Genomic DNA, 22,683 nt, shown 5'->3' with positions numbered 1-22,683 from the left:
ATGTCGCCCTAAGTTTTCTTGCATTTTGAGTGTTTGCATTTTTGTAGTGGAGATTCCCACGCAACTTCATGTAAACTGTATTGTTTACATATTTCTCCTCTGGGAGGAGTCTTGTGATTGATGGTGATGTTCACCTATGAGGTTGAAGAGGTGGCAACCCGTGTAGTCAATCTTTTGCCTTCTGATATAGTGTATATATGGAATCAGAGAAATTAAAATAGAGCTTTCCTGCCTGACGTTCTGCTGCCTGCCTCGTCCTTTGTGTGTCCAAAACAGCGACATCTGGTGACCTTGCGTGGAACTACAGCCTGCTGTGTGTCAGGTAAAGAAGTGGTAAGAAATTATGACCTCTAACTCTTCCTTGGATGATGCCCTTGTGATGGACCTTTCGTTTGAGGTCCTAGAGAAGGAGGGAGCCTCTGTTCTCGGAGCGGACTTCCAAGAATTTGTTATAAGGGAGGCTGAGAATTAATTCATGCCTGTAATAATATTTATATAAAGTGCTCAAAGTTATACGAAGCACCCCTTTTGTAAAATTCAGACTGCAAACTCAGGGAGAGACTTCATTTGCACTGGAAGGCACAGGGCGAAATAACATTTTCTTGGAACGAGACAAGAAGCGATCATCACTGTCTGACTACCACACCCACACCACCTGGACCCCCGTCGGGCCAGAGGGAAGAGACGAAAAGACTTCAGTAAATAACTATGCAATGCAAGAGATAACACCATATCGGGACGGCTGAGGAGATTTACATCCTGGGTCTAGCCTGAGGGCACAGAAACTGTATAAAATCTAAGCTCCAGCAGCAGACTGGCTGCTGGTCCGACCTCGTTCACCAGGTGCCAACTCCTGGGCTTGGTATCTTCAATCTATTTTGATGGTGGACTTTTTATTTCTTTGTAACCGAATTGACTTTAATAAATTTCTTCATATAAAACAATTTGGCTATTTCGCTTATAACAGAATTGGTGACTTTCCCGACGTGATTTCCAATCTTGGAACCGGAATTCTCTCGGCGTCTTGGGAGGCACCCCGCTGCTTTTCAGCGGCCCAAAACGATACGAGAGGCATCTCTGGGAACCAGTTGGAAATCGAGCAAATTCCGATAAAAAGCCACTACCAAAAAAAAAAGGGAAAAGCTAGCTAGCAAAAGGCTCTCAGGGAACTCACGAAGAACCCAGGATAGGGGTCTCTTCAGGTTGCCGCGGCAAGAATTTGCTCATAAAAATCTTAGTGCACAAAGAATCCACGAAGGAAAAAGGCACCGTAAGTACTTTGTGTGTATGTGTGAATGGACGTGATTTATCACAAAGCGAAAGGGACCTGAGGACTGCAGTTCCCTGATCCCGAGAGGGACTGGGTCGGGCCAAAGGGAAGCGATTGTAGAGAAACCTCAGAGCGCGCGGGGTTTTTGTTGTGGTCACAAGTGGGACGAAGGGAAGGAGACGTTCTTTTGAGTTCGGGAACTGGTAAACCTTCGGTGCCGGGACGGGGTTCCGTCAGGACGAGTATTCGTCAAAAGGGAATTCAGAGAGCCGTATACCAACAGAAAGCCCCCTCAGATGGTCCCTGGTGGTGGGTGAGTATTTTGGTAAAATTATTAGAATTAGAGGTACCTGTATTATTTCCAGCTCCACATACGCGTAAGTACTGGTAAAATGGGACAGAGAAAAGCAAAATGCAAAAGAAATCTAATAGAGAGTTGAACAAGGGAATCCCGGAGATTCCCCCACATAGTCCAATAGGGGCTAATGTTACAGCACTGGGAAGAGAACCCTAGGAGGAAGCTAAAAGGAAAGGAGACGTTCCTCTTGAGGTCAAGAGACTGGTAAGCCTTTTAGCTACGGGCTTGGTGAGAAGCCCAGGATGCAAACTCAAGTTTTTTCACTGGACGAACAAAGTCACAGCTCAGCTCACTGTAACGGGTACATAGTCCAAAAAGCGGAATCCGGTTTGTGACAGTTTGGAGAAGGATCTCAGCTTTTAGTGGAAGCTAAGAATTCAGTGCGAGACCCACCACAAAAAAAAAAAAAAAAAAAAAAAAAAAAAAAAAAAAAAAAAAAGGTAAGAAAGTTTTTAAAATAATGGGGCAAGGGAAAAGCAAACACCAAAGGGCTTTGTACCCCTGCTCCAAACCTGGCAGGCGAAACCCCCCTTCCCTCCGGCTTCAGTGTCTCTGCCCGGCTGCAGGTCCCCCGGCAGGAGTGCAGTGTGCCCATGCTCCTCCCAGCCCTGGGTAGTCCTGTCCCCACCCAGCCCCTGTAACCTAACTCTCTCTGGCAGGCCGCTGCCGCTGCCAACAAAGACAGTCCCCCCTGAGCAGGGGGGCGTCCCTTCCCGGCCCGTGTCAGTCCCGGGTGGGGAGGTTGAAAATTGAACCAATTTCAATTAAAAGTTTCCCCGTGGTAGCCAATCCCTATTCTAAACAGGATCCCTCCAGAGAATGTGATTCAAGTGGGACCAAAAAGGGAAAATTTGGTTTTTTTTAATTAATTCTGGGGCAGAAAGAAGTACTTTTGAAAAATTGCCAGCAGGATGCACTAAAAGTTACTAAGTGAATTTCTGCCAGAAGAAGGAGTGAAGTTAGTACAATATTGATAATTTGTTAATAGCTGGCCCAAGGGAGGAGCAAATGAGAATATGTACAATCTCATTGTGAATTTTCAGAAACTTAAAAGTTTCAAAATCAAAGCTACAATTTGCTGAATCAAAAGCAAAGTACCTAAGACATAGATATCAAAAGGTAAAAACAAATTAGACCCAGAAAGAATCATGGGGATCGTTTCCATGCCCTCCCCAAAGACAAAGAGGGAGATCAGGCAGCTTTTAGGACTGTTAGGCTATTGCAGACACTGGATTGAGGGATATAGTGAGAAGGTGAAGTTTCTGTAGGACGAGCAGAGACTCAAAGAGGTAAAAGACTTGTTAATTACAGCGCCGGTGCTAAGCCTACCAGACATTAGGAAGCCTTTTAATTGTTTGTAGAAGTCAGCAACCACACTGCATATGGGGTTATGACTCAGGAATGGGCAGGCAGCAAAAAACCTGTGAGTTCTGTTTCTAAGATTCTTGACCATGTGAGTAAAGGGTGGCCCAGCTGTTTGCAAGCAATTGTGGCAGTAGCTTTGTTGGTAGAAGAAGCTAAGAAAGTTACATTTGGTGCCCCCTTGGTAGTATTTACCACACATAATGTTAGAAATATACTACAGCAAAAAGCAGACAAATGGCTAACGGAGGCTCGTCTATTAAAATACGAGGCCATACTAATACATTCCCCCGAACTGGAGCTACGAACCACCTCAGTGGCGAATCCAGCTCAATTTCTATATGGAGAAACCTCAGAAATCCCCAACCATGATTGTGTTGAAATGGTGGAACTGCAGACAAAGATAAGGTCGGGTTTGGAGGAAGAAGAGTTAGAGGGTGGCAAAAAGGGGTCGTGGATGGGTCAGCAAGAGTGATAGATGGAAAGAGAAAGTCGGGATATGCTATAGCGGATGGGAACTCAAAGGAAGTAGTGGAGTCTGGCCCTTTAAGTGCTGGATGGTCTGCACAGGCATGTGAACTGTATGCGGTTTTAAGGGCTCTGAAAAGATTGAAGGGTAAGAAAGGAATGATTTTCACTGATTCTCGATATGCTTATGGTGTGGTGCACACTTTTGGGAAGATTTGGGAAGAGAGAGGCTTGATTAGTACGAAAGGACGAAACCTAGTCCATGAGGAATTAATCAAACAAATATTGGAAGCTGTGAGAGGACCAACAGAGATAGCTGTCATCTATGTGAAGGGACATCAAACAGGTATGCAGTTCAGATCAGGGGAAACAATCTAGCAGATACTGAGGCAAAAAGAGCAGCGCTGATAGTAATAAATATCCTCGAGGTTCAGGAAGGGAGACCCTGGAATATCCCCCTTACCATTCTCAAGAAGGAGATTGAAAAATATGAAGAAATAAGGGGGTAAGCTAGAGGAAGAAGCTGGAAATTACCTGATGGAAAGGAGAGTAGAATCAAAAGAATATACCAGGAAAATTCTGAAAAGATTGAATCAGCAAACACATGGGAGAGCACAGGCTCTAACAGAACATTTTTTGAGATAATTTAAAATGTGTTGGGTAAAATGCCTTCCTCTAGCTCTCTTAAACATAACAACTATATCTCATTCAGAAACAAGATTGTCACCATTTGAAATGCTTTATGGAATGCCTTACAGACACAGAGTACTGGTTGGGCATCCTCAAATAGAGGATACCCAGATTCAGCCATATCTAATTGCCATAAACAGAAATTTACAGGACCTACAGAGAAAGGGGCTCATTCCTCAAAGTGCCCCTTTGGGGTTTGTATTCAAAATAAATCCTGGTGATGAAGTTTTGACAGATACAGCAACCAGGACTGCAGAAAAGGGTGGATGCACGCTTCAAGAGTAAAGAAGTTGAGTCTCAAGGCACTGCCCCAAAGTGGAGAGTGTCTTCGTCTCCTGGAGACTTGAAAATCAGATTTCAATGCCACCACAAATGAACAGAGGGGATCAGATAAGTTGTATAAAACCAAACTGTGATTGTTTTCCCTTTGTTTACTTTAAGTGTGTATACTGTAAGCATATTTAAGTTACCCATTGTGAAGGGGTGTAAACCAAGTGAATTGTGTACTATTTGGGAGAAGAGCAAAAGAGACTAGCCGTTTTTAGTAATTGCCACTAGCTTGGGTCTACTGGAGTTAGATTCTCCAGAGTGGTATCAAATATATAAAAAGGGAATAAAAGAACAATTGGATGCAGAGGCCGAAGTGCTCGATGTTGAGTGCCAAAGGACAATCAAATTACCTTGCTGCTCAGATACAGTCAGGCTGTCCCAGTGGAGTGTCTTCAAAAAGAGGTTTGTGGCTCGGACCAACAGGACCCCAAAAACATACTCCTGCTGCCATGAAGATGGGTTACCCTGCCATGGAATGCTACCCCGGGATGAAGGGAAAGGCAGAGGAGTGTTGTACTGGGAGTCTTCGTAGTCCTGAGCCTAGTCCTGAGCGAAGTAGGGGGATCCCACCCTGAGAACCCTCAGAGACTGACCCTCATGAAAGAGGGTGAACCATGCCTAGAGGTTACACAAAAAAGGACAAACAAAAAACCTGGGTATCAACCACATTATGATTGTCCAGGGGATAGGAGAAAGGGATATTGTTTCTTTAATGGTACTCAATATAAATTTGTGAATCAGAAAAAGGGGTGGAGTGCCATGACCCAAGGGCAATTACTAAAAGAACAGGCAGTCAAAAGCACACAGCATTCACAAATGGTAAACAGGAAAGATACCAAGTATACCTATAAGTGATCAATGTAACCGCACTCTTTGGATAGGAGAAAAAAAAGAATCGATTTTCATAGCATATTTTACTGTGAACCACTTGTGTTACAAGAGTGAATAATTGGGAATGTGTAAAATAAGAGAAAAGACATATTGAGTGGTCAAGAATCTAAAATATGATGGGAAATGGTACAGAAGGATAATCAAATAATATTCAATAATGAACAAGATTGTTCACAATTAGATAAAACATTTTGCTTTTCACGAAACAGGGAAGGTATAGAGCCTGAAGTAAAAATTCATATGTCTCAAGAACTAAAAAGGCAGGAGGCAGAAACTAGAAAAAGGGAATAGAACAGGATAGACTTAAGTCATTAAGTGAACAATATGAGCAACTGGAAAGACAATATGGGGATTCAGGATCACTCATTTCTAACAGGAATTTATTTTTAGATCTTATGCAGGAGATTGCCTCCGAGTTAGGTCTAACTAATTGTTGGATTTGTGGGGGATTGAATTCTGCTGAAATGTGGCCCTGGAAAGGTGAAAAATTTATCTCCAGAACAATTGTTAAAGTAGAATAAATCAGAAATTTCAAAAAAATATTGCGGCCCGAAGGGTGGATAATTGGCCACTGGATAATTGGAACTTTTTGTATCAGCAGGGAGGGGAAAGAATTCAATGAGGTTGTAGGATATACCCCATGTATATCCACATTAGCTGTAAATTCAGAGAAACAGGAAAGAAAATGGCAACCCGAACCTCCAATGGGATACTGGGACAAAGAAAAAACTGATCGCTGCAATTGGTCTGGGAAAATTGGTTTATGTTGGCACAAATATTCTGGAGCTAACCTTTCTAGTCCATAGAAAACATAGCTCATTACTGGGAAACGCCAGAAATGACATATAAGACCTGGAGATCTCCCAGTGGGATATATTGGATCTGTGGGAAAAAAAGCATTCAGTGAACTACCTGGGATATGGAAAGGTTCATGCACTCTAGGTATGATCCGCCCTTCCTTCTTCACACTCCCCAGGGCCGAGGCTAATATGCTTGGAGCCCCATTATATGAGACTTTAAGTAGAGAAAAAAGAGAAGTAAAACGGGCCTCCCAATGGCAGGAGGAAATCATAAATGGGGAAAGGAGGAGTGGCCAGCAGAACGTATAATAGCATATTATGGCCTGGCAACCTGGGCACAAGATGAGAGTTGGGGCTATAGGACCCCAATTTACTTGCTAAATAGGCTAATCAGACTGCAAGCAGTGGTAGAGGTTGTGTCTAATCTCACCTCTGATGCATTGGAGCTGTTAGCCAAGCAACACTCCCAAATGAGAGCCTTTGTGTACCAAAACTGAATAGCATTGGATTACTTACTGGCAGAAGAGGGAGGGGTGTGTGGAAAGTTCAATGACTCTGAATGTTATGTGGAGGTAGATGATTACGGAGAAACGATCAAAAAGCCTGGCATCAGAAATAAAAAGGGTAGCTCATGTACCGGTACAGAGATGGAATTCAATCCTCCAGACTTCTTGGTGGGACGATTTGTTTAATGGGGTATGGTGGAAAAAACTGGTTTTCTTCATACTTTGTTCTCTAGCAGGTATCATGTTCTTGCCTTGTCTCATCCCATGTTTCATCGTCTAATACACTCTGTGGTCCAAGGCATGCAAATCGCAGCAATGCCTATGGACCCCGAATTGGCCACAGGCAAAAACAACAAAATGTCAAAAATCATGAAACTAAAAGAACAAACAGAAGAAAGTGAAGTCGCAAAAATGTTGGCAAGATTTGAAAACCAGGTGAAGAAAACTTCCTATGAGGGGAATTACATCCCTCCACAGGAAGCCTGGGATGACTACAAGGAGGAATTTAAAAAAAAAAAAAAGAGAGAGAGATTCTTAAGTAGAGCATGAATTAAATTTCTAAAAATACAAAGTGGGGGATTCTGTTATAAGGGAGGCTGAGAATTAATTCATGCCTGTAATAATATCTTATATAAAGTGCTGAAAGTTATACGAAGCACCCCTTTTGTAAAATTCAGACTGCAAACTCAGGGAGAGACTTCATTTGCACTGGAAGGCACAGGGCGAAATAACATTTTCTTGGAACGAGACAAGAAGCGATCATCACTGTCTGACTGCCACACCCACACCACCTGGACCCCCGTCGGGCCAGAGGGAAGAGACGAAAAGACTTCAGTAAATAACTATGCAATGCAAGAGATAACACCATATCGGGACGGCTGAGGAGATTTACATCCTGGATCTAGCCTGAGAGCACAAAAACTGTATAAAAAATTAGGATCCAGCAGCAGTTTCTCGTGAACAAGGGGAGGACTGGCTGCTGGTCCGACCTCATTCACCAGGTGCCAACTCCCGGGCTTGGTATCTTCAATCTATTTTGGTGGTGGACTTTTTATTTCTTTGTAACCGAATTGATTTTAATAAATTTCTTCATAAAACAATTCGGCTATTTCGCTTATAACCAATTGTTCTATTATGTTAGAACCCATGGTTTCTTCCGCAGTGTCCACAGCAGAATGGAGATTCCTGGGTGATCATCTGCTCCAGTTTTTTACTGCTGATTGCAGCGTGGATCTTTTGAGGTTGCTAACAACCTGGAAAAGGCTGGAAGGGGTGCTACGCAATTTGCAGCCTCCCAGCTCTGGGGTTTCAGAGGGTAGCCTGATACTGTCTCCCAGGCTAGGTGCCAGGGGAGATGGTGGAGCTGTCTCTCCCGTCCCCGCACTGCGGGCGCACCGCTGGAGCGGAGGGGATTTAGCCTCCTCCTGCGCACACACGCCGCCGGCGGAAACACCGATTCCCGGCCCACGCAGGCACAGAAATGAGAAAAGCCTGGCCTCCTTCGGCACAGCCGCTGAGGTGGGCGCGGGGCCGCGGGGTGGACCTCGCCCGTACCCGCACCCCACAGGCGTTGGAATGTGGGAGATCTCGGAGCTTGCAGAAGCCCTGCGGGACCGCTGGTGCTGGTGCCCCCGACCCCATGCTACGGCGGTGGCAGCGGGAGGTCTTTTCCACCCCCTGCGCTTTCCTGGCACTGGAAGCGCCAAAACCGCGTTTGGACCGCGGAGAAGTGGTGGTCACAGCGGCCTGCTCCCACTGTGGAATTTCCACGAGATATTCCCTGGAGAAGGACAGCGCGGATCCGCGGATTTGCGCCGTCTCGGGCTGCCGAGCGGAGCGGCCCCAGGCTCACGCGGCGAGAGACCCGCCCCGCAGCCGTGGCAGGGCCGCCCACCATCAGGGTCCGGGCGGCCGGGAGAACTTTGGTGGGAGCGATCCCCCAGCCCCTCCTGCAGCCGCGGCTCCACCGAGAGGTGCGAGGGGGGGTGGCGTTTGGGTGGCCTCCGAGCTGTATAGGCTGGCTCTTCTGCGAGTCCTTCACCCCCTGTGAGACCCCTCCTCCCTGCGTTGCTCGCGGCACCTCCTCCATGGCTTCATCTCCTCCTGAATGGCCCGTGCCTTTGAAAGCGCCGCAGGACATGTCCCTCCCAGCGCCGCGCTCTCCCTCCGCGCTCAGCCGGAGCGGCGCCGCGCACGCCGCTGATGCAGAGGCGGATGTCAGCTCCGCAGTGTTCGCTTTTAAAGGAGGGGACGGCACAGAGGACGACAGGCCGCGGTTCACCATGGCAAGGGTTCCCGGGATGCCGGGTCGCCTTCGGGTGGCCGTTGGTCGCCTTCGGCTGCCGCCGTGTCAGGTGACGGTCCGGCCGCGGGATCGTGCACGTTTTTGGGAGGATGTCCGATCCAAGGCAGATGCCGTGGATAGCCGTGGTTCGGCACGGCGCCCCCTGAAGGGCAGGGATGAATTCCCCAGCTCTGCAGGTGCTGCGAGACAGGCACCTGCCTCTGTCCCCTTGGAGTCTAGGGGACAGGATTCGGAGGATGATGCCTCGACGGGCGGTCTGCGAGCTTTCCCTGTGCTTCGGGAAGCTGGTCGCCGGAAACATGCCAATCTGTCTTGGCAGGCATTGATTCATCTCTGAGGTAGGATTGGTAACTACGGTCTGGGGTCTCTGGAGATGATGCAAGTGCTCCAATTGATAGACACAGACGTATTACCACCCTATGACATCCAGTGTTTGGCCAAGGTTCTCTTTCAGCCAGTCGAATTTGACCTATTTGAGTCCAAGTGGTCTCAATTGGCTGAAAAGACTGCAGCACAGAATCGGGTGGCTCGTCAAGATGACCCTAGGTATGGGTCGGGCCAGAAGTGCTGCTGGGTATAGGTGAGTTTGCTGATGTTAATAGGCAGATCACCTGTGAGCCCCTGGTACTGGAGCAGTGCCAGAAAGTTGGCATGGCAGCATTGGTGCAGACAATGGAGTTGTCTGCACTGAAACAGTCTTTTTCCACGATTCTTCAGGGGACTGACGAACCCTTCCTGCAGTTCGCAGAGAGGCTGACAGCTTCGGTTGAGCAACAAGTGGATGATTTTAATACCAGAATGATGTTGCTCAAACACCTGGCAAGGAGCAATTGCAATGCAGAGTGCAGGAGGATCATTGAGGCCCTTCCAGGCGATCCCACACTCTTGCAAATGGCTGAGGCCTGTGCAAGAATGGGCACCACAGGTTGCAAAGTGGCTGCCGTGGCTACCACCCTGCGGACAACCTGGAAGGGGCAGCAGGGTGGGAAGCAGAAACAGGCAAATGCTCAGGCTGGCAAGAAAAATGGGAAGAAAGTGCAAAAAGGGACCACTCCTTTGTTTCTCTGTGGACGGTGTGGAAGGCCAAATCACATGGCCAGTGATTGTAAGGCCACAGCTCATGTGGTGGCCAGCCTCTATCAGGCTCAGGAAATGGGCAGTGGAGCACGAAGGGGAAGCGTGCTTGGACAGAAGTATCTTCCCAGTCCCCAGAGCCGATGGAGATCCACTGGGCAAGGTCACAGCCAGCACCTGCGGTTCAGCAGTCATAGGTGTCTGCACTGCTGAAACAGTTATCCTAATGGATGGCATAGTGCATAAAATCCCCCTCGATGCCTTCAGTCCTCTGGGTGATGGTTTGAGTGCTCTTCTTATGGGCAGATCTAGTACCACCATTCAGGGTATCTTTGTTCATCTGGGTCTCATGGATGCGGATTACACAGGAAGGATTTATGCCATGGTTTCCACACCCACTCCCCCCATCACTATCCCAGAAAAAACACCAATTGCTCAACTTGTATCCTTTAAGTCCTCTGTCTGCAGGGCAGAAAATCGGGTGAGAGGAGATGGCAGCTTCAGATCCACTGGGCCGCCTCAGGTCTTCTGGACCGATGCCCTGACCAAGAGGCGTCCCAAGAAGATGTGCACCCTGTCCATTCCTGGTGCAACGCCATCAGAAATTCGCCTCTGTGGAATCCTTGACACAGGCACGAGGTCACAATTGTGTCTATTGCCACTTGGCCCCAGTGGGGACGCCTGTAGCAGGACTGGGAGGAACGAAACAATGTTACGTGAGCCAGAAGCCGGTGACGAACCATCTGGCCCCATGTCACCACCACCTCTAATAACCTTTGGGAGAGGGATGCTCTGGCCCGTCGGGGGTGCACATGGGGATGAATTTTTATTTGGGGCCACTGTGCTGAAGGGCACAGCACGTCCAATGCCTCTTATACAGTGGCTGACAGACAAATCCATTTGAGATCCCCAGTGGCCCTTTCACCAAGAAAAATTAGTTACCCTTTGTGATTTGGTGCAGAAACATCAGGAACCTTCTACCAGTCCCGGGAACACTCCTGTGTTCTGCATCAAAAAGAAGTCTGGGAAATGGAGGTTGTTACAAGACCTCCAAAAGGTGAACACAGTGATGGAAGGCATGGGGATGCTGCAGGCTGGTATGCCGTCGCCCACCATGCTTCCAGCAGAATGGCCGGTTCTCATCGTGGATCTGAAGGATTGGTTTTTTTAGGATTCCTTTGCATCCCAATGACAGACCGAAATTTGCCTTCTCACTGCCAGCAAGTAAGAATTCTGAGCCCACACAACGGTATCAATGAAGAGTTTTGCCTCAAGGCATGTGAAATTCCTCAAGCCTGTGCCAATGGTTTGTGGTCCAAGCCTTGTCCAGAGTTTGCAAGTAATTTCCTAGTGCCCAGTTTTATCATTACATGGATGATATCCTGGTGGCTGCGTCCACCCAGGATGAGTTGCAGAGGATTCGGCCTGAGCTGGACCATGCTTTGCATTCCCATGGGCTGCAGGTGGCTCTGGAAAAGGTTCAGCAGCAACCTCCATGGAAATATCTGAGTGTCAAGATCATGGAACGTACGATCCAGCATCAGGAGGTGCAATTTGTGCACTCGGTGCGCACATTGAATGATGCCCAGAAATTGGTGAGTATCATCACTTGGTTACACCTGTATTTGGAACTAATCACAGCACAGTTGTCTCCTCTGTTTGATTTGTTAAAGGGAAACACTGATTTAAAATCACCTTGGACATTGACCCCAGAGGCACGTCAGGTACTGGAGGAGATTCAGTGAGCTGTTTTGGCCTGACAGGTTCATCGCATTGATCCCTCCATTGATGTCACTGTGTCATCACCACTCCGGATTTACATTCCACAGCCATAATTCACCAGTGCAGTGACCCCTTGCATGTCCTGGAATAGGTTTTCTTGCCCCATCAGCTGCAGAAGTCAGCAACAGCATTGTTCGAGCTCATTGCTCGTTTGATAGTCAAATGCTGACAACAGTGTTTGCAATTGATGGGGGCGGATCCTGAGATTGTGCTCCCAGTACCACAGGAAGATTTTGACTAGAACCTTGCAAACAGTGTGTCGCTGCCAGGTGCTCTTGAGAATTTTACAGGGCAGATCACTTATCATCTGCCCAGCCACAAGCTACTGCAAGTGGCAAAATCCACACAAATCTCTTTGTGGCCCAAAACCAGCCAGGAACCAGTGTAAGGACCCACTGCCTTCACTGACGGGTCAGGAAAAACAGGGAAGGCCATTGTCACTTGGAAGGATGGATCTGAGTGGAAGGTCCTGGCAGGCCATGAGGATGGGTCAGCCCAATTGGTTGACCTGAGGGCTGCCGTCATGGCTTTTCAGATGTTTTCTCAGCAACCCTTCAACTTGATCACGGATTCTGCTTATATGGCCGATGTTGCTCGGCGGTTGGGTCATTCGGGGTTGAAGGAAGTCAGCAATGCTGCTTTGTTTCATCTACTGAAGGCCCTGTGGTGTGCTATTCAGGACAGGGTTCATCTTTATTATGTTCTGCATGTTCAAACCCACACTAACCTGCCTGGATTTGTAGCGGAAGGTAATGTGAGGGCTGACAAGCTGGCTAACCCAGCGTGGGTGGCCCCTCAGCCTGATACACTCGCGCAGGCCAAGGCATCACATGGGTTTTTCCACCAGAACACACATACACTGCAGAAGCAGTTTCAGTTGACGTCGACTGAGGCCCGTGACATTGTTGAGTCCTGTGATGACTGTCACACGGTCGCTGCACCTTTGCCGGCAGGGGTAAACCCCAGGGGTCTCAAGGCCTTGGAACTTTGGCAGACAGATGTTACTCAGGTTGCTGAGTTTGGCCGGCTCAAGTATGTGCATGTTACGGTGGACACGTTCTCCTCTGCTATGTGGGCTTCAGCTCACACGGGAGAAAAGACCCGCGATGTCATTGCTCACTGGAGGCAGGCCTTTGCCGTTTTGGGCATACCCTCTGCTATCAAGACCGACAATGGTCCTGCTTATGCCTCACAGAAGGTGTGGCAGTTCCTGCAGTTATGGGGTGTTTCTCATAAATTTGGGATCCCTCATTCTCCCACAGGCCAGGCAATTGTAGAACGCGCTCATGGTACACTCAAGTGTGTTCTCCAAAAACAAAAATGGGGAATGCAGGGTGATACCCCACACAGTCAGTTCCAAAAGGCTTTGTCTACAATTAATCACCTCACAGTGCTGCAGAACTCAAATAACCCTGTTATCTTGAACCACCACCTCTCATTACAGGCTTCGGACAAGATGCATCAGCCTCGACAAAGGTCCAGATGCAAAATCTAGTCACCAAGCAATGGGAAGGACCCTATGACCTTATTGCTTTGGGGCACGGGTGTGACCTCAGACACAGACGGCTGAATTCCTTTCCCACCGTCGAGGTCACACTTGTGACGGAGGGTCCACACTTGCGGCTGCTGTTAGGAGCATGGAAGGACGACGCAGGCCAGCAGGAGGTCAAGCAGGAAAGCCTCTACTTTATTTTTCTGACTCCATATATACAAATTTACAGACAGGCCAAGATTAGCTACACAGGTAGCCACTTCTTCAACCTCGTTGGTGACCATCACCATCAATCATCATTCTCCTCCTGAGAGGAAGAATGTAAACAACTCTAATAATATACATAGTTTACTTGAAGCTGCGTGAGAACAAAATGCAAAAAGTGAAAAACAGGCAAACTTGAGGCAGCACACAGGTATGCATGTGTCTCCACAGATACTGGAGTACACACTGGGTACCTGCAAAGTGTGTTCGTCCTGACCTGAGACTGCAGAGACAGAATCGGCCAACAGACAGCCAGGAGACCGTGACCAAAATGAAGGTCAACAAGTGGTGGAAACCACTGAGTGATGACTCTGATGTCAATAACATGAGTGATCACACCAGTGGCCCTTCCACAAGAACAAATTGAATGTTGTTCATTTCTTTTTTTTTTTTTAAACAGTAAAAGGGTGAGATGTCACCTTAAGTTTTCTTGCATTTTGAGTATTTGCATTTTTGTAGTGGAGATTCCCATGCAGCTTCATGTAAACTGTATTGTTTACATATTTCTCTTCTGGGAGGAGTCTTGTGATTGATGGTGATGTTCACCTACAAGGTTGAAGAGGTGGCAACCCATGTAGTCAATCTTTACCTTCTGATAAAGTGTATATATATGGAATCAGGAAAATTAAAATAGAGTTTTCCTGCCTTATGTTCTGCTGCCTGCCTCGTCCTTTGTGTGTCCGAAACAGCAGCACACAGAGAACATCCACTGGTCTTTTCTTTCCAGAACAATGGAACTACAGACAACGGTCCCTCCTCATTCCTCTCCCATATAGTGTCAGCCCAAACCTGCATGCTGAGATGTGGGCTGAACTGTTACTTTTACTCCATTTTTACAAACATTTTGCAGGTTCCTGCAAATGTTATCTAAGACTGTCACTGCCAAGGTAAGTACTGCCACCCTGCTACAGCCTACATACAGTATTTGCATATTGTATCAGTATTTCACATTTGTATCTTGTATCACTATCATTATTTCAAAGGCTGAATGGTTTTGGCCTACTATTACTTAATTATTTGGAGGTGGGAAATGAGGAAAAACTTTCGTAAGCTTTTTTTTTAGCCAACAAACAGGCAAAATATTTTTCCAAATGACTGTTTCTGATGCAGTCTGACATGTCATTCTATATCCCCCTACCTCTCAGTCACCACAAGGTCCATGAAGAACACCACAATATTACATTTCCAGAATATACTCTTTCCTTCTATGCAAACAAGTCAAAGAATTACATGGGTTGTTTTAACTGCTAGCAATGTCCCATTCTCCAGCATTATTCTTTAAGCACTAGATGGTGCTCCATTCCTCTTGCACATTCACCATTTGTGTTCCCCTCTCAAAATGGAAATTGATACAAGCTCTGTATAAGCAGGGAAACTTAGCTGCAGTTTCTGATTCAGTAGGAAAGATTTTATTTAACTTCAGTTAACTGTCTCATCTAACACCAGTTGAGTATATTACAACATTAATAAATGGGTTTATTTTTTGCTGTTATTGCACTGCATTTTAGCAAGAACTCTTCACTATGAAAAAGCAACAATTCTACAATTCAGTGAATGGCGGCATTGATTTCTAGCTGGACATCTGTAATCTGACTTGTGAAGATATCCAGGCAAGTTGGTAGTCGTGTAGAAGAGTCAAGCTAGATCCCTTGTTATGAATGATCAGAAGCCAATTCAAAATAACAGAATTTATTTAGCAATTTTCCAAAATCCAATTAAAAAGGCACAAAAAATTGGACAACATCGATCGAATGCTGGGTGGGCAGAGTGACAGTAACAACGGTACCATCCAACCTCAGCCACACACTGGGTCTTGGCGTACAGTTTTTATACAGTTTATTTATCCTGAGGCTAAATCCATTGTGAGTTCAAATATTCATGTATCTCTTTATTTCCAAGCAAGGTCTTGAAAGGGGTTCCTGTAAGTATGAAAAGACGTTGATAGTCTTCCCAGATGTCGTCTTTGGGGTGCTGATTGATCATCCTCCAGATCCCCTATCAAGATCGATATCAGATGTCGAGCAGCTGTGAAGTGGAGGCCCATCATTGATGAATGGGCCATCTCCAGTCCAGCTATGTCATTTCTGTTGCAAATGTTGTGGTTTCACAGCTTGCACAATAGACTCTTGGAGACGTCCTTGAGTAGCTTGTAATAGACCAAACTTTTTGATACAATATTGTATACACGAATTATCCATTACATTTACCACACCCTTATGAATAGAAAAGCAGGAATTACTTAACTGTGGCAAGGAGCAGAGTAATCCATATGCACACAATCCTTGGCCTGTCAGCATCCATGTGGATCCCTGCTGGCTGGAGAACTGCTACAGGACTTGACAGGTATGCTGAAAAGGAAAAGCAGGATTTCAAGTACTGTTGTAGAGAAACAATTAATGTGTAAGAGGTATAACCAAAGATAATGACACAATTATTTCAGCTGCATACAGTGTAATTTACTTCCATTTATATAGAATTTTTTCCTTTATATTGTTACATAGATATACTTACATGTCATACTGCATTCCTTTGGAGAACCAAATAAATACATAAAATGGAAACTTACAGAAGTGTCCAGTAAAAAGAAAGATTCTGTGATCACCTAAATTTACATCTGATTACAACTGCTAAATAGCAGTTACACAGTCCATTAGTGTCTTAAGTTATGCTTACTTTCAGCACATTTCAGAGGCCCAGCCAGTTTTCTCACCTGTCACTGTGGCCTTTTCCCTCAGTTTTTAACTCATTTCTTGGCACACTGCAGCCTGGCTTACACTTTTCCATTGTTTTAACAGCAATCATGAAACTGCATTTCTTCAGTAGCTCCCAAATTTCCTCCTTTCCACGTACAGTAGTTGTGGACCACTTCCCTCCCTCCATTTACACTGTAATAGAAACCTCTTCAAAGAGAGAACAGCTCATAGCTAACGCTTAATGCTGATGTCAGATAATCAGTCATGGGAACATTGAGAAACCTTCACTGTCCTGTTCCAGTTGTTTTTCCCAGGAATTGCAGGTAGGAACAAGCCCAGACAATGTGTGTGCCTCAGTGAATGATTCTGTACTTACAGCTACAGTTTACACAAAGAGTCACCAGCACCCACTGTTGTAATTCTTGTCCAGACATGCTCTTCTTATTTCTTAGCATTTTATCTTCACTTTGAATGTCCATTTCACTGAAAGCTGATTCCTCTTTCCTGTCTTTAGATATCTAACTGAAGCATAAAGCTGCAGTGGCAAGTTCAGTATAATCCACAGATGGAAGGTATGTTGTGAGTGAGAAATCCATTCCCTCCAGTATTCTTCTAGTGTCAATGGTAAAGCAGCAGATAATGATGGAGAGCAAATCATTGCATTGTTTGAACTTCAGCAGGATGAATTCCAGCCTAAATGCTTCGGACATGAACTTTCTTTTGGTGTAGACAATTAACTGCTTAACATAATTACAGGTATTAGCTAAAAGTTACATCACACAGTTGCACCAATTCTCTGTAAATAAACTTTCTTCAAATCCTTCTAATTTTTGAATTCTTAACTGTATAACAAGTCTATTCATCATTTTTCAAGAATTCTGGTATTCAATTGTATTTTCAATATTCAATATACAATTACTAGATTCTAGTAAAGGGTAATTGTATTTGTTGAAGATGAATTGAAATGAATAAAATGTAAGAGGTTCCCATTTTTGACACAGTCTGTCCTTTGTTAGGAAGGTTATGCTGTTTAAAATGTTATGCCAGTTGTACCCTGTTAAGAAAGCTATGCTGTTTTGTACCAAAATTTGTACCCTCAAAACCTTATTCCAAGTTGTATACCCCCTCTAAAACCCCGGGTTCCCTCCCCTTCCGTCGGGCTAGACTGTCGCCATTCCCCACCAGCTCCTCGAACTGCTGGCCCCGCCTAATAGGAAAATCCAAGGACTTCCATGGTGCACCGCTCCAAATGGAAGTGCAGTTGCCGGCAAATGGACCCAAAAGCCGGGACCCAGCACAAAATCCAGATAAAAGAGAGACACTACAACAACACTGAGAAGACCCTCAGCTACCTAGGGACTGTTTCTGCTTCTGCCGCCTCGCCATGACCACAAAAAGACTGAGCAAAGGTGACACCCCTAGACCACACGAGCCCAGTTGAGTTCCTGGGAATTCCTGCGAGGCTGGAACTCCCGACCCTGTGGCAAGAGCAGCAGATTCGTCTGACACCTCATCCTCAGCGGCGACAGGAGCGAGAACGGCAGTAGGGGCGAGAAGAGCGAGAAGGGCAACAGGAGCGGCAACGGCGCAGGCGACCCCTCGAGTTCCCCCTTGAAAGAGCTGACTAATAAAGGCCTTTCAAAGGAGCAGGTCTCCTGGCCCATTTTAAACAATTTGGGGGCTCACTGGGATCTAAGCCACACCCAGAAGAGGACCAGGACAGGAAGGCGCAGCCCAGCCTGGGCCTCTTGGACAGCTGGACATCCCAGACCAGAGGACGATGCTCGCCAGCCTTGTGGGATGCCACTGAGCAGTATCGATAAGAACAACCGGTGGCGGGAGTGGAGACGAGCGAGTGTGGAGTGAATGAGAGGGGGGGCCGGCAGCTCGGACCCCCAAGTGAGTTTGGACTGCTGAGTACCACGTTTCCGCACTCCCGCGAGGGGGGGCCGGGAAAATCAGGGAGCGAGTGGACTGGGAGTGACTGAGGCGTCTCCAGGGGCATAGGGGCCGCCTCTGGATGTGTGGAGGAATTTAGAGAGTGAGTGGCACGTCAAAGAAGTGTGTGGCAGATAAGGCTTGGGCCAATTTCAAGCGTGCGAAAGAGCTCGAGCAGGGTGAGGCACGCACCGCACTGGCTGAGGTTATAGCCCGGGGTGTCACAAGAGACTAGCGCTGGCTGGGGTAGCAGCTGGAACCCTAAGGGCAGGTTGCCCAGGCTACTTTCGGGGCCTGTGAGTGGACACTGACTGGGATAACCACCGGGGTGTGGGGAGAGAAAGAGAGCGCTGGCTGAAGCTACGGCCTGGGGTGTCTGAGTACCGGCTGGGGTAGCAAGGATAGGCTGCTTTCGGGGTGCTTTGGAGGCTGGCTGGGGTAGCTGTCAGGGTGCTGGGATAAAAGAGTCTGCATTGGTTGGGGGTATCTTGGGTACGCTTTCTGGGTTCGAGGGTGTCATATTGGTCGGGGGTACCCAGGGAAGAGATACACTGTCCGGGTACGGAGCGGTAGAACTGGTCGGGGGTGCCCAAGAGGACGCTGTCCGGGTGCAGAGGAGTGAAAGTTAGGGGAGCCCCAAAGCTCAAGGGACTTAAAGGTAGGGTGAGTGAGTACATCGCATGCTGTATGTCCAGATCCTGGCAGTAGGTGGTGGCTGGAACCCTGGGCCCTGGTTGACCGGCTGCTTATGGGGATTTGCCTGACGTACAGAAGAGAAAAGGAGTGCTGGCTAAGGGGTAGTGGCTGAGGCCCTAAGGGCGGGTCACGAGGCTACCTGTGGGGCATTCCGAGCACTGGCAGGGGTAGTGCCCAAACCCTGAGAGAGGTCCCTGGGGCTACTTATGAGTGTTCAAAGAGTGAGTGAGAGTTAAAATTTAAGTTGCCCGTCTTTAAATGTGTGTGTGTGTGTGTAGGGGCACCTTAAAAAAGTTTAGTTAAAATAAGGTCAGATAATTTTGCTTTGTGTTGCCTTGAAGTGAAGTTTCCATCAGGGTAAGAGCACCGTAGTTTTTATTTGAGACCCAGTGAAAATGGGGGCGTACATAAGTAGATTGGAGCCAGTTGAAGAGAAAAGAGAGAAAAAGGTAAGAAATATTCACACAGTCCACTAGGACAAATGTTAGAACTATGGGAGGTTGATGAAGCCACTAAAAGCTTGGACAGAATCAAGATGATCCATTATTGCATAGAAGCTTGGCCTAACCTAGATTTACCTGAAAAAACGGCCATGGTGTGGAACTAGAGACCCCTGGATGTGTTCACAATTAACTCAATACTTGAAATCTCGAGGGGATTCAAGTACTGAACAAATACTCTATGCTGCCTGTTGGCAGAAACAAGTAGTCAGAAATGAAATAGCAAAAATATGTAAGTTACAGCAAGGGAAACAAAGGAATGAAAAGCAGAAGGAGAACCAAGAGGAAGCTAGCCATAATTGGAACCCCTTAAAACATTTGCCTCCTCCTCCAGTTTATCCCAAAGTACTACAAACTATCCCTACTAATCTCCAACCTCACCTGAAAATCATATCCCACCTTCCCAAACTGTAATCCCTGTTCCTTCCCCAGCTTATAACCCCTCTTACCCTCTGCCATTTCCTAACACTGGTCTAGCCTCCTCTCCTTCACCATCCACAATCCCTGCACCCCCTCACAGCTGGGAGCTGGGTCTGGCACCTAACAGTGCATCCTGTCAGGCAATAGAAAACCCAGAAGCACCTTGCAGTAACACCAGGTCAAAAACCAAACTCTTTCCCCTAAGGGAGGTCCCGATGGGTGGGGCAATAGGAGGAATAGGGTTTGTCAATGCACCTTTAACAGCGTCAGAAGTCAAAAATTTTAAGAAAGAGCTGGGAATCTAGTTGAAAACCCAGTGGGAATTGCCAACCAGATTGACCAGTTTTTAGGCCCAAATATTTATACACGGGGCGAACTAAACTCCATCTTAAATATACTCTTCAATCCAGACGAGGTTCAGCTGGTTAGGACAGCGTGGATGCGCATCTGGAAAGAGAAAACCGAATGGGCCCCCTGGACCAGAAGTTGCCAATAGCTGACCCAGGGTGGGAGACAGGTGGAAGAGAAGGAAGGAGAAATATGAAAGATTATAGAAACCTGGTAATAAGAGGCATAAAGTTTCAGTTCCCCAGAGTAGTAACACCAAATTGGCCTTTGACAAAGCCCAAGAAAAGATGAAACCCCAGCAGCCTGGCTGAGCAGGCTCAGACAGAATTTCCAGCAATATTCTAATTTAGATCCAGACAGCCCAGAGAATCAGATATTATTAAAATTGCAATTTGTCACAAAATCCTGGCCAGATATCAAAAGAAAACTTAAAAAATAATAAAAAGAACCAGTATTGATCTCCTAAATTTCCTAGGGGAAAAGAGCCTCAAAGTGTCAAAGAACAAACTGCAGTTTGTAGAATCACAAGTCACCTACCTTGGAACTCATTGGGGAAGGGTGTAAGAAATTAAGCCCTGAAAGAATCTCAGGCATACTCGCAATCCCAGCTCCAACCACAAAAAGAGATATAAAAAAATTATTAGGACTATTTGGTTATTGCAAGCTGTGGATAGAGAAATATTCCCAAAGTGTTAAATTTCTATATGAAAAATTAGTCCAACCTGAACCTGTGAAATGGACCGATACAGATGAAGAACAATTGAAAGACCTAAAGACAAAATTGTCTTCAGCCCCTGTCCTGAGTCTCCCAGACCTTAAAAAAAGTTTGACCTATTCATTAACTCTGAAGGGGAATAGCTTATGGAGTATTAACCCAAGAATGGGGAGGACACAAAAAGCCTGTCGCATATCTTTCCAAACTTTGGATCCAGTTGCAAGAGGGTGGCCGGCTTGCCTCCAGGCTGTAGCAGCCACAGCTGTTCTTGTGGAGAAAGCACAAAAGCGACACTGCAAGAAAAATCATTGCACACACCCCATGATCTAAAACAGTGTTGAGCCAAAAGGCTCAACAATGGCTGACTGACTCTAAATTTTAAAATATGAAGTGATTTTAACCGGCACCAGTGATTTGGAGCTAACCACATCGAAAAGTCTAAATCCTGCCCAGTTCCTCTCAGGGAAACCCACACCAAACTTAAGCACAATTGCCTAGAAATCATAGATTTACAAACAAAGTAAGGGGAATCTTAAAGATACACCTCTACCATATGGGAGGGTGCTATTTATTGATAGATCATCTAGGGTGACAGAGGGGAAAAAGGATATCAGGCTATGCAGTAGTTGAAGGTACAAAAAAGGACAATTTAAAAGTTACAGAAAAAGAAAAACTACCCCCAAACTGGTCTGCCCATTGTTGTGAAGTCTATGCCCTCAAGGAGGATTAGATTTATTAGAACAAGACCAAAGTACAATCTACACAGACCGAGATATGCAGTTGGAATAGTACACACATTTGGAAAGATCTGGGAAGAAAGAAGCTACCTAAATTCAAAAGGGAAAGATCTGATACATAAAGAATTAATTAAATTGGTATTAGATCTTATGAAGCCCCAAGAAATAGCAATTGTACATGTCAAGGGACATCAAAAAGGGGACACATTTTAAAGAAGGGCAACCAAGTAGCTGATCAAGCAGCCAAACTAGCAGCTCAAAAGCTGGGGGAACCAATAAAAATTCCTACCTTAAATGATGTACCAGCTAACAAAGTTAGTGAACCATGTATAATGAAAATTAAAAGAAATAAAGAAGTTAGGTTTACACCAAGGGAAGCAAGGGAATGGCTGACCCCAGATGGAAGAAAATTCTATAAGCATAGCTCGAAAATGCTGGCAGAAATACAACCAACTTAACTCACTGGGGCACATTTCGCAAGTCTATAACCGGGCTAAAGCAGTTACTGAAGGATGCCTAATTGTCAGAAAATAAATCAAATGGTAATGAAAAAAGCCCACGCAGGGGGAAGCAAATACCAACATAAGACCCTTTCAGAGTACAAATAGACTTCACAGAAATGCCTCCAATAGAATATTAAAAATCTTTGGTATAATTGATCACTTAACGCATTGGTGAAAGTTTCCCTACAAAAAGAGAACAGCCAAGTGGTATAAGAACTACTAGAACACATCATCCCCCGGTATGGACTGGTAAATAACATCCATTCAGACAGGGCTCCCACTTGTAGCAACAAGTCCTGCATGGTGTTGTTAAAGCCTTGGGAATTAGGTGGCGGTTACATACACCCTGGCATCTCAAAGCTCAGGGAGAGTTGAGAGGATGAATAAAACCCTCAAAAATGTATTAACTAAATTAGTAACAGAAACTGGAATGAATTGGCTAAAATGTCTGCCCCTAGCACTCTTGAGAATCCGAGTTAGACCGAGGTCTGACATAGGGGCTTCACCATATGAATGATGTTTGAACTCCCTTTCTTACTAA

The sequence above is a fragment of the Sylvia atricapilla genome, chromosome 13, assembly GCF_009819655.1.
Source record: "Sylvia atricapilla isolate bSylAtr1 chromosome 13, bSylAtr1.pri, whole genome shotgun sequence".
Taxonomy (NCBI): Eukaryota; Metazoa; Chordata; class Aves; order Passeriformes; family Sylviidae; genus Sylvia; species Sylvia atricapilla.
Note: the sequence above shows the minus strand (reverse complement) of the source record.